The sequence below is a fragment of the Primulina tabacum genome, chromosome 15 (assembly GCF_025594145.1).
Source record: "Primulina tabacum isolate GXHZ01 chromosome 15, ASM2559414v2, whole genome shotgun sequence".
NCBI classification, from domain to species: domain Eukaryota; kingdom Viridiplantae; phylum Streptophyta; class Magnoliopsida; order Lamiales; family Gesneriaceae; genus Primulina; species Primulina tabacum.
In genome coordinates this window covers 3330917-3340113 of record NC_134564.1, presented here as the reverse complement: position 1 = coordinate 3340113, position 9197 = coordinate 3330917, and the positions used below count along the sequence as shown (strand labels likewise).

General features: G+C 37.0%; 1 pseudogene; it reads left to right on the top strand.

The window, feature by feature from the left end:
- Positions 1-7097: 7097 nt before the first annotated feature.
- Positions 7098-8683, top strand: LOC142527237 (scopoletin glucosyltransferase-like; annotated as a pseudogene).
- Positions 8684-9197: the final 514 nt, after the last annotated feature.

Genomic DNA, 9197 nt, shown 5'->3' with positions numbered 1-9197 from the left:
TTGCGCACCCGGTGTTGCAACACTTTGGGACAACATGGTGCCTTGAACTCTTGCATATGGATCTAATGGGCCCGATAGAAGTTGAGAGCTTGGGTGGTAAGAAATATTCGTTTGTTTGTGTTGATGATTTTTCGCATTTTACTTGGGTAAGTTTTCTTAGAGAAAAGTCTGATACATTTGATGCTTTTAAGAAGTTGCATGCTATGATAACAAATCTGTAATGATATGAGGGTGGTTAAAATAAGAACCGATCATGGTGAGGAGTTCGAAAATTCTCATTTTATTTCTTTGTGCCATAAAAAAGGTATCACTCATGAATATTCATCTCCGAAGACCCCTCAAAAAATCGGCATAGCTGAAAGGAAAAATCGAACCTTTCGAGAAATGGCTCGGGTCATGATTAGTTCTAAGAATGTGTCAAAATGTTTTTGGGCTGAAGCTTTAAATACAGCATGTCACATTTCCAACCGTGTTTATTTAAGGAGTGGTTCTACAATGACCTCATATGAGATTATCACGGGAAGAAAACCAAACCTTAAATATTTTCATATTTTTGGATGTGTAGGATATGTGTTGAATGATAGAGATCATCTAGCTAAATTTGATTCCAAAAGTGATAAATGTCTTTTTCTTGGATATTCTACTAATGTTCGTGCTTATCGTGTATTTAATCTGAGAACTAGGACTACAATGGAATCAATTAACGTTGTGTTTGATGATCTTGTAGATCTGACAGTTAAAACACCGGAGGATAATGTAGAAGAATTGCTGGATATAAGTGACGCACTGACCAGAAACAGTGTTGATTCTGGTGTTGAGACCAGTGAAGCAACACCAAGCACAACACCGGCCTCTGAACCGAACAGAAACTGTGGATAATGATAACGATGATGATGTGGTAATCAATGATGGAAAAGAAATTCCCAGCAAAATTCAGAAGAATCATCCATCATCACAAATCATTGGTGAACTACATGAAGGTGTGCAAACTAGGAAAAAAGAGAAGGTTGACTACCGAAAGATGATTGGACTAATCTGCATGAGCTCCACATTTTCCCAGGTAAGTCACTCGTGTTTTGTGTCTCAAATTGAACCCAAGAATATTAATGATGCACTAAAAGATGAATTCTGGGTCAATGCCATGCATGAAAAACTTGAACAATTTGTGCGCAATGATGTATGAGATTAGTGCCTAGACCTTTAAATACCAATGTTATTGGAACAAAATGAATTTTCAAGAATAAAACAGATGAATCTGGTAACACTGTTTGGAACAAAGCTCGGTTAGTAGCTCAAGGGTATACACAGGTTGAGGGGGAGGATTTTGATGAAACCCTTGCTCCTGTAGCCCGAATTGAGTCAGTCCGACTGATGCTTGGCATAGCATGTCATATGCACATCAAATTGTATCAAATGGATATAAAAAGTGCTTTCTTGAATGGAATTCTGAATGAGGAGACCTATGTTAGTCAACCTAAAGGATTTGAAGATCCCCACCACTTGGACCATGTCTACAAATTGAAGAAGGTTTTGTATGGACTGAAACAGGCTCCAAGGGCATGGTATGGTAGGTTGGCCGAATACTTGATAAACCTGGGCTTCAAACGAGGTGAGGTTGACAAAATCCTTTTCATTCAAAAACTGAAATATGATATTTTGATCTGTCAAGTATATGTAGATGATATTATGTTTGGTTCTTCATCTGAAATACTTGTGAATAACTTTGTAGATTGCATGTCATCACAGTTCGAAATGAGCATGGTAGGAGAACTAAATTTCTTTCTTGGATTATAAGTTAATTAGTTTCATGATGGTGTGAGAACCTGAAATTCCAGTAGTAGCATCAGCTAGCAAATTTCAGCAGAAGCTAACAATTCCAGCAGCAACTTAGAATTTCAGAAGATGGTATTTTTCCAGCAGACAAAAATCCAGCAGACAGAATCCAGTAGCAGAAGAGTTCAGTAGCGAGATTCTAGCAGATAGCTACTGGTTCTGCTGAGGAACTTGTAACTGAAGCATTTAACATGGACTAAAGGCTGTTAATGGCAGATTATGATCATTAATTGGAAGACTAACAGTCAGATTTTGGCCTATAAAAAGCACCCTCAATCTCTGAATTGAAGTTACCAAAATCTTGAGTTATCACTTGAAATTAGAGCTAAGAGAGTGCATTTTTTCGAAGCTGTAAAATCCAGTGGCGAGGCAAGCAGATTTCCAGACTTCAACCGAAAAACTCTAGCAAATTACTGTAAGTGGGCTTATATACAAATATCTTGAAACCCGTTTGATGATTTCTGTTTTAAAGCAAAGTATATTCTTGATTTCTGATATCTGATTTTGAAGCACTGAAATTAGTGAACTAATGGTAGGAATATATATTCTGAACATTACTGATTACTGATTATTGGCCTCACCCCTTAGAGGAGAGAACATATAGGGGACTGATATCAGTTTAGCCATGAAATTCACTAACGTGGTCAGTGCTTACTTGTCAAATTTCTGATTACTGAATACTGATTATTGATTACTGAATACTGAATACTGAATACCGATTTCTGTTCTGAAAATAATAATTTCTGGATATTATTGGTATTACTGTTTCTGTTAACAATGGTTTTGAAAACTGGGAGTTATTCCCTGCCCCCGCTTACTGAGTGACCACCATATCACTCACCCACCATAACATCTCAGATAAGGACGATGAAGAAAGATTAGAAGAAAAGGAGCAGAATCAGTTTTGGGGATGGTGAAGAAGAAGACTGTTATTCTCAGTTTGAAATTATGTTTTTCCGCTGCATCTGTAGAAGAAATGTTTTGTCTGTTTTACATTTCCGCTAGTAAAATATTAGTGATTCGAGTTTGTGTCAGACGATGAATTATTTCGTATTATGAATAAAAATACTGATTTATGAATTTTGTACTTCTGAGGCTTGTTGTTTTCGAAAGTAAATTTGAGAGCAACGTCGGTGTCAACCAACCCCCGTCCCGGGGCGTGACAGATGGTATATTGTGACAACTCAACATTTTTAAGAATTATGTTCAACACTCTCGAACAAAACACATAGACATAAGACGTTACTTTATTCGAGATTTGGTTGAAAATGGCATAATTCGACTGGAATTTGTTAGGACTGAGAATCAACTGGCTGATATATTCACGAAACCTTTGGACTTTGAGAGATTTTTCGAATCTTCGGAAGTCTCTCAGCATGTGCGTACAATAATCACACACACATGTTGTCATTGGTGTTGCCAACATCGGTGACAACACCATTTTTGCATGTATATTTTTAGGATACTAGACATACTGCATAATCATAATCATCTATTTATTTGTGTTATGTCTGAACAGTGAAGGCAATTTCTGAAAGGTACTCTCTGAGTGTTCATAATTCCAATCAAATGTTGAGGAATAAATTATGCTCAATCCAAGGCACCGAGTAGTTGAGGATATTCATGGAAATCGTGATCTTGTCTAATGTGAAAAAGTGACTTGGAAAATGCGAGCATAAGGAGAAAAACAGAAAAGAGGTGAATAATAAAAAAATTGTTTAGAAGAAAATGGAAAAAAGCTACCTAGAGGAGTCCATTGAAGACCGTTCTTCTAGTGTGGGAGCTACCAGTTCTAAGTAAAAATAGTAATGAAAAAAGCTACCTAGGGGAGTCCATTGAAGACCGTTCTTCTAGTGTGAGAGCTACCATTTCTGAATCAAAATAAAATTTATGGAAGTTTGAATAAAACTCAGTGATGTTGCCAGGAGGTGTTGCCAACACCAAGTTCTGACACAGCACAGTTTATACACTGCCTAACATTTTGATAATTCATCATATTGGAGGCATATTTAGGACATGCATATTGATTTTTGTTTCGTGAATTCATCATGTGCAGTGACATATCAGTGTTGACCTATGACAGTTGATAAAAATCTTGATTACCTAGATTTTTAATTTATGTGTATACTTGTGTCAGTAAGTTATAATCGACGTGGATTTTACTGGATATTCTTTTGAAGTCGTCGTAACACGAGTTTGAATAAATTTTACTGTTTGATTTTGGTAATTACTCTTGCTTATTCTCATTTACCCTTGCAATCTTTTTTTTTACTCTCGTGATTTCTCTTGTGCGTCTTTGTGTATAACTCCTGATATACCTTTGTAACTTTCTCTCACGTTTTACATGTGGCTGAAGATACTGCTGATGTTGAGTCCGATGTTGTCAACACCGTGGACAACATTGACTCTTTTCGATTATGATGTTCTTCAAAGATCAAGGACTATTTGCTATGTTTGTCAAGTTCACCCCGACTGTCATTAACGAATTCTACAATACCCCCGCGGATGAAGAAAATGAAATCACAGAAGACATCAATGCTTTCACTGCTGAACTCCTTTCTTCTTCTTGATATTTGGGATACTTGAGTTATAGGGGTTTCTCAAAGAAGATGATGAGACCTTTTTGATGTGAGAAAAACCCTCAAGATCGCTTCGCCTTATTTCAAGGGTAACAGGAAACTGGACCTACCTTGGTCAGCTACTGGTGTTGCCACTGGTGTTGGCAACACGACGTCCTCGTCCACTTTCACTCCCAATGGATTTGTCATGTTCTATCTTCTCACTTACAGGTACAAATTGAGTTTGATCTACAACAGATTCAGAAGGCCAAAGAACTCATTGCATACTAAGAAGAACAAGTGGCTGAGTAGAGGGCACTTTTGGAAGTTGACTTACATTCTGGCCAAAAAGGGGGAGTAGGAGAACCAAAAATGACACAGACTATGGATGGTGCTGAAGCATCTGGAGTTGCTGAGATTGAATGAATGAATGATGCAGAAGCATATGGAGTTGCTGAGATTGAATGAATACTTATACTCTGTCTTTAATGTTGTTTTTGTGTTGCTCTTATATATATTTTCGTGATTAATGAATTTCTCATTCGTATGTCTTCTTATGTTTTCAGGTGTTCTAATGATGGTGTGCTCTAACATGTTTAATTCAGAGGGAGATGAACTTTGACTCAGGGGGAGCCACACTCTAATGCAGGGGGAGATTAACTGACTGCGATACTTACCAAGATTATCATTTTTGAATGTTTTGTCCAGAAAGGCAAAAAGGGAGAGATTGAAAAGAATATTTTATTCATTTATTATTTTGCTAAATTGATATTATCAATTTAAGATTTTGCCTTTCTAGATTATCAAATCTTGCTTGATTTAATTCTAAAGGATAATATCTTGGTTTACTTATTTATAGATTATGATATATTACTTGATTTATTTCTAGATAATAAGAACTTGATTGATTTATATCTAGATATTATATGATTTGTTTTTAATATGATTTTTATCTCTAAGATATTTTATTCATGTTTAAAAGAGTGTTATCTCTAATGAAAATATTATTTCTATATTTTCTAGGACTATTTTAAGGAATAAATTTTAGGTCAAGCAAATGATATATATATGAAGAACTTCACAGCCTGTAGGAGAGTTTGGAGAGGAGAGAGTTGGACTAGGAAGCTTTTCACATAGAAGAAATTATAAGAGTCCAACATATATTTGCTCTACAGTTTTTATGTGATCGGGTGGTCACTTTATTGTGCAGGTGTTGAAGTTTTGTGTGATCGTGTGATCACTTTGTTGTGGAAAGGATCAGCTGGAGGCTTTCGGGAGTGCACGTAAAGGTCGGCTAAGGAGTTCTTGCATAGAAGAAATATACGAGAGCCGAGCCTATTTTGATGAGACGTTTTTGTGTGATCGGTTGATCATGTTACAGCGTATGAGAGCTGCTGGATTTTTCTGAACACACAGAGAGTTCAGATGTTGAAGATTTTTGTGTTGAAGATTTTGTGTGATTGATTCACATATACCGTGTTGCTGATTGGTGTTGACAACACTCAAAAACAACACTGACGCAGAGTGTTGATCGAAGAGTGGTTGTGTTTGTTTTAAGCAATACGTTTTTATTTTATGCATCTAGTTTTTATGTGGTTTATTTTGATGCATTTTTAATTCCTTGGAGTGTCAAGGAATTTGGTTTTGTTTTCTCACTAGTATTGTTTTTTGGTGTAAACGATTTACATAAATTTTCTTGTGAATTTTTTGTCATGAGGCATCGCACAAGTATTCGTACTTGTGCATAATTTAAATATGATATTAATTTATTAAAGTTATATTTGTGTGTTAATACTTAATTTTCGCTGCATGTTGTGTGCTCGTGTTAACAACACCAGAGCACAACACTAACTTCTGATACACACATTATAATGTTTTAATTTATTTCCTGTACGTTTATGAACAACATCCCTTTCAATACTGAATATTAATTACTGAGAAGACCAACTTAATGTGACCAAAATTACAAAACGACCAATACTTAATGGAACAAAATCAACAGAGTGGTAGTAGTGCACTTGGAAACACCTTTGTGAGCAAGAAAATGTGCCATATCAACATCTCCATGTTGGCCAAAATCGACTACCCAATTAAAAAAATCCATGAACATAGCACACTTGCACGATATCAGGGCATGCGCGCCATCCTCCGGGAGAATTTACGACCTCTCCTCGCCGAAACTGGCGCAGAGCATTCAACATATCTCTCCATAGGTCCATTTTGATCAAGAATTAATATTTTTAGACACTGTTTTCCTACTCTCTTAAAAATTGTGTAACATAAGCAAGTATGTCATCCACGCCCATATTTCTTGACTCAGGTGGGTGATAATAGTCTTAGTATTGTGTTTCCTGAATACTTAAATAAGTTTGGTCAATTTTTTTTTTTAAATGTTTTTCTCATATGTATTTGAAAATATTCACTTTGAATTCTTGGATCCCATAACGGGTGAAAGAAAAATACGATGACATGGCGAAGCGGAGATGACGTGGCGTAAATGATCCATTTATTATTTTCAACAAATTTGTATGATATAAGCAGTTATTTATGACTATATGTAAAATATCAATTTCTCTCGTCCTTAACGCATAAAATCCAAATTACTCTAATCCAACTCAAAGACATTAGTCAATAAAAAATTAAGTAATGGAGAACAATCTTCTCTTGTATTCCCATCCGTGGATAGAGAACCTGATGATATATTTGCTTTCTAATTATCGAAACCTTCAAATTTTCGTAATTATGGGTCAGCTACATGCTTTCTTCTTTCCCTTGTTGGCTCAAGGTCACATGATTCCTTCACTAGAAATGGCCAAATTATTCATTTCAAGAGGTGTGAAAGCCACCATAATCTCCACTCCTTTCTTTGCAGAACCCATCAAAGAAACTCAAGAATCAGGGATCGATATAGGTTTAAAAATCATCAAATTCCCAAGTCCAGAATCCGGATTACCGGATCATGTCGTTAGCCTCGAGCTAGCAAACACGGATGAATTAGTTTCACAGTTTGGTAAAGCCATAGCTATGATGCAAGAACCATTTGAGGAGCTGGTCCAAAAATTCAAGCCAGATTTTATTGTTTCAGACATGTTCTTGCCTTGGACGGTCGATTCTGCCGCGAAATTCGATATCCCGAGATTGGTTTTCCATGGAACAAGCTGTTTAGCGCTCTGTGTGGCAGAGCAAATGCAGCGGCACAAGCCTTTCAAGAATGTTTCCTCGGATTCGGAATCGTTTTTCGTGCCTGATCTTCCTCACCGACTCGAGTTTCTTAGGACACAAATATGTCAAGCCGATTTCGAAGAACATGAGAGTGACCTTTGGCAGGCTTCTAAAGCAAGTGAGGGAATCGGATTGGAGAAGCTACGGTGTTTTGGTAAACAGTTTTTACGAGCTGGAACCTGCTTACTCTGATCATTACAGGACGGTTTTGGGAAGAAGATCATGGAACATAGGCCCTTTATTTTTATGCGACAGTGGAAATAATGAAGGAAGAGGACACAGGGGGAAGAAATCTGCCGTTGATGCAGACAAATGGAAGTCATGGCTGGACTCAAAAGAGCCTGATTCTGTTGTTTACGCCTGTTTCGGAAGCCAAACAAGCTTTACTCATGCTCAGTTACACGAAATCGGAATCGGGCTCGAAGCATCGGGGCAAGATTTCGTATGGGTACTTAGAAAATGTGAAAACAAAGAAGATGAAATCGAAGATTGGATGCCCGAAGGATTCGAAGAACGAACGAAAGACAAAGGGTTGATCATTAGAGGATGGGTGCCGCAGTTGCCGATTCTAAATCATCCAGCAATAGGGGTTTTTGTGACGCACTGTGGATGGAATTCGACTTTAGAAGGCATATGCGCCGGGGTCCCTATGGTGACATGGCCCTTGTTTGCAGACCAGTTTTTTAACGAAAAATTGGTGACTGATGTTTTGATGACCGGAGTTTCTGTTGGGAATAAAATATGGCGGACAGTCGGCAGCGAAGGGGTGGCGAGTGCGACGGTGTCTACGGCGGTGCGGCGAGTAATGGTAGGGGAAGAGGCGGAGGAAATCAGATGTAGAGCTAAGGAGTGGAAGGAAATGGCAAGAAAGGTTGTTGGAGAAGGTGGATCTTCTTACAATGATTTAAGTGCATTGATTGATGAATTGAGCAAACAATAAATGGACGTTGAAATATAATAAATCCTAAAAATTGTAATTAATGTCGATCATTTGTTACATAGTCGATCCTATATTAATCGTTACAAGGGATGGTAATGGTTGTTCTTCGGTGGTGTTATCTGCTGGTTTCAATCATTCAAATTTCAAGGTTACAAAATGACTCAAAATCGAAAAGATATGACTCTCTTTGCTCCTTTGGAAAACCCACCTCGACAGATCTTCTACAAGATTGAGATGCATGTTGTGTATATGGTTTACTAAAATAGTAAATTAACAACAGACGGCAAAATACTACAGATTTACGTATGAGTAAAAATACACCAGGAAAGGAGATCGAAAAAATGAATTTATAGAAATTGTGACTGCTATTTCAACAGCTATTCACAAAACCGTTGCGCAACATATATAAATGTGTGCGCGCAAAAGGTGACGAAGATTCACACGGCGGGCATAATTGTTGGAAATTTGAATTAAATTTTAAGTTATTTTAAAAAAATTATGAATCATAAATATAGGAGTATCTTTTGACTCTTCACATTATTTAGTTGCTTGTTAATCATGATCGTAGAAGTGTCTTTTGGCTCTTCACATTCGTAAATTAATCGGAGACTTTTTGCTCTTCATGTTCTTGAGTTAATTTCAAA